The sequence below is a fragment of the Pleurodeles waltl genome, chromosome 5 (genome assembly GCF_031143425.1).
Source record: "Pleurodeles waltl isolate 20211129_DDA chromosome 5, aPleWal1.hap1.20221129, whole genome shotgun sequence".
In the NCBI taxonomy this organism is placed as follows: Eukaryota; Metazoa; Chordata; class Amphibia; order Caudata; family Salamandridae; genus Pleurodeles; species Pleurodeles waltl.
In genome coordinates, this window is record NC_090444.1 from 1,086,952,769 (window position 1) to 1,086,956,766 (window position 3,998).

Genomic DNA, 3,998 nt, shown 5'->3' on the forward strand with positions numbered 1-3,998 from the left:
ATGGCTAATCTGCCAACCATTACTGACAGAGTTACCTCCATGAAAGCCTGTCATGAAAATGGTAGTGGACTTCCAGTGAAGGTATAGTGCCTATAATATTCTGGGTAGCAGCCAACTGCTTGTTAAGAAGATTTAGGTGTTCATTTCTAGTGTATGTATCAGGTAGTGGAAATGTCACCATTCTTACATGGATATTGGTGGACTTTTGACAGGAAAACAAAATGGGTCTGCCAATGGTAGACGTAGTGATTTTGTCAAAGAACTCCCCTACCACCCTAGAGGAGGACTGTAAATATGATGGATACGTGAAATTTGCCCCAACTCTGCATTCAGCTGCATAGGTCTTCAAGGAAGACATGTAGAGGTTACCATGGGACACAGATATTGCTTTTGAGATTGAGTTTTCTCTCCCTAAGAGATCTTTACAAGTTCCTGTACTCAGACAAACCAGTGGGGACGTGTGGACATCAACTAGTGACAGGGGCTCAAATTGCAACAGGAAGCTTTTGTAGTTTTGGTTTTCTGGAAAAAAGTGGAACCTTATTTCCAGTTCTTGTGCTGATTAGCTCAAATTATGTAGGTGTCATTTGAAATAAGAGATAGCATCAATACTATTTTCGATGGCATAATATTACTGTTCTGGATGGCATAAAAAGCAGCACCCAGGTAGATACTACAGTGACGTCTTTTAGAGCAGTCTATGCACTTTGAACTGTATCCTGGACTGACCAGGCTTCTCGCTCACTCAGCTTTGAACAAACCTCTTTTCAGATGTAGTACCGCTATATAGAGGGCTTTAAAAGATAATATCACCTTGTGGGGCTATTCCTAAAAGGCCCCTAAATACTGTTTTTTATTTTGCACTGAAAAAATCTAGGTGACAAACCATGAACACTGGATGCCCGTACTTTCAATCTAATGTAACTCAAAAACACTTAAGCTCAAGGATATGTAAAGTGAAAAATAGCTGGCATGTGTTTGTCATTGATCTCTCTGCTGGGCTATGACACCAAGGGGCAGATGTTTGAAAAGTGGTGCTGCACTGACTGCAGCGCCAATTTTCCTGCATCCCTCAGAGCCCCCCTACCACCACCTTTCAGAGTGTTCTTACTTGTCCATAGTTTGTTTTTAGGTTGAGCGTTAGCGTTCGGCCTGCTGTATACTAAAGTATACAAGAGAGTGAGTTCCAGCGTTTTGATTTGTTAGTTGCAGTGTCCTTCAAAAGTCCTTGCTTGCTAGTGGTCAGTTCTGCCTCTTTGTCCTGCCTTTTTTCACTTTGGGAGCAGCACAAAGTATTGTGTAATTGCGCTATGTCCTGTTTATCTCTTCTATAAGGGACTTTTTGGGGCATTTGCCTGTTTCACCTCAACAGTGTGGATGCTTGTTCAGTCCCTCCTCCCCACCAGCTCCCTCTGTAAACATAAACCAACAGCAGAGGGGGGCTTTTCCAGGGCCAGCTCGCCCTCGCTCTCTTTATTTTCAGTCTGTGTGGCAAGAATTGTCCACTCAGTAATTTAGAACATTAGGAGCTTTAATTCGACCAAACAGGAGAGCATTGCATTCCAAATGTTTGTCATTTTTTAAAATTGTTTCCTGCTCATTCGGCGCTCGGCGCTGATCTCAGCTGCTTGTGTTCAGTTTCGGCTTCACCCTTTGTGCACAGCGCATCTTCCAGTTCAATGAATCTCCCTTTGCCATGACACCCCCACCCACCCCCAGCTTTGTAAACTCCTAACCGGACTTCTTGCCACACAAATGAAAAAAAAAACACAGAGCGATCAAGCTATGTAAACCCCAGCGTGATTGCGCTGCGTTTTTTTTCTTTTCATTTGTCTGGCAAAAAATGTCCAGTTAGGAGTTTACAACGGTAATAGCTCTAACTAAAGCAAATGTGTGACCCTTTGCATTGAAAATGCTCGTTAACTCCTCTATTTAAAATGCTCTGAGTTACGTCCGATTCTCTCATCTTCACACGCTGCAGGAGCCCCTCCCCAACCTAGCACGACTATCAGACAGCCCCTCTGGCACAATCAATTACAATGGACAACCCTGACTTGACACAGCATGTGCTGCGCCTCCTTGGACCCCTCCTTAGAGCATGACAAGGAGGAGTCACCAGCGGAGAAGCTGCTTCTAAACAGCAGCGTTCATTCTCCACTCCCAAGTTGCTGCTATGCAGGAGTTCTCTCTTCGTTATCCCACTGAGTGGCGACACCTCCATTCACTCTGGCCGGGAGAAATATCTCTTCTACTTTACCTTAACTAATCCAGAAATAAATGGGAAGGCAAGCCAATGATTTAGCTCTTCTTGCACTTTTTTCAATCAATGGAGAAGCTCTGTCACTCTGTAAATGCCATCTGCAACATTTTCGCCATGCCTTACAGGCAGAGGGTGGTCAGTGTTTTCTTTACTTTTGTCAAACCAGGGTCCCACAGAAAGTATTTAGGAGTTGTTGGAAAAATCAGATCTTTCATCATGGAATCCTTTCTCAAACAACATGCAAAATAATGCACCTTGTTACAATACAAGTGAAACTGAAAGAGACAGAGGTATGTAGTTTAATGCTTAGGAAGCAACAGTGAGTAATGTGCTCTCTGCTGGGATGTTTTCCTATGTTGAACAGGTTTTATTCTGCACACGCCTTGCTCACCCATTCTTTCTGTGGTCGATAAGTGGATCGTTGAGTTAATGACACCTGTTACAGTGCCATGAAATGTCGGAAAATGCTTTGGAATGCTTTTACAACAACTCAAATTGTACGCACCTTTCCTCTTTTTATTCCCCGTTTCTGGAATGCTCTGCTTTTGGACTCTGTTACACTAGTATCTGCAACTCATTTCATTCTTCCACACCGAGTATATCATCATCCTTTTATCACATTTCCGACACGCTGTGCTGATTTTTTCCATTTGGTTGTCAATAGTGGGCTCAAGCACTATTTCTTGGGGGGCTAAGGCTTATTCATGGCACAAGTCTTAAAGAAAATAAGTGGGGGACTGTCCAAGTTAGACACTATGCAAGTGACATCACGGCACATGAGACAACGGCGTTTGAAATCGCACCTGGAATCACAGGTATTGGCATCACAACCCATGACCTGACAGGAAATGACATCACAGGAAGTGAGATCTGGTCTTAAGACCTCATGCATATACTTACTGCAAGAAAGCAAAGCCTTAGCTAGGGATCCCTTTGCCCGTCATGGAGCAAATGTTTTCTTCAGCTTGGGCCGAGTGTAAAGTGCAGAATAATTGTAAGCTTTCCTTTGGAAAGTGTGTATTTTAGTGGTATTGCTGTTCTTTTTTTAGTTCTTTTTTTAAGACAGGAAAAAAGAAAGTGCAGGAAATAAAAAGTGGAAAATGAAATTAGCGAGGAAGCTGTGTAATTGAGCTAAGACGTGCAGCACCTAGTGTCTGCCAGAGGCAAAATGCCTACAGCACCTGGTATTCCCAGGCGGTCTCCCATCCAAGTACTAACCAGGCCCGACCCTGCTTAGTTTCCAGATCGGGCACATTCAGGGTGGTATGACTGTAGGCAGGAAAAGCTGCAGTTTCAGCTCTCTTCTGCTCACCAAGCCCACCGCCCAGAGACTGCTGCTCTTAATTGCACCTGCACAGGCTCCCCTTGGGAAGTCGGACATGTGCTCACTGCCGGAGGCCCAATGCCCCAACCCACATGGAATACCATGTTTAGGGTCGAGCCTGCCGTGCATGCGCTTGTGCATGCGTTTCGCTTGCGAGACGCATTAGTAATTAGAAAAGGGCTCGGAGCCCCGCCCATGTCACATCAGTGTCTTTCATTGGTTCGTGGGCCTGCCTTTTAAAATCTGCTTGCTTTCATTTATGGAAGGCATGCATACGTCATGCTTTTTCCGGTGGTTAGCCCTCCTCGAGCACAGCAACCAAGCACTAAAAACATGCAAGGCTTGCTGTTTTCCGTCCGGTTTGTGGACTACTTTTTATCTTTTTTCTCAGCGCGATCTCGTTGCACTTTTGCC

The 3,998-nt window shown here is 44.4% G+C and overlaps 1 pseudogene; it reads right to left on the reverse strand.

Annotated features, from left to right (window-relative positions):
- Positions 1-3,429: 3,429 nt before the first annotated feature.
- Positions 3,430-3,537, reverse strand: LOC138298334 (5S ribosomal RNA; annotated as a pseudogene).
- Positions 3,538-3,998: the final 461 nt, after the last annotated feature.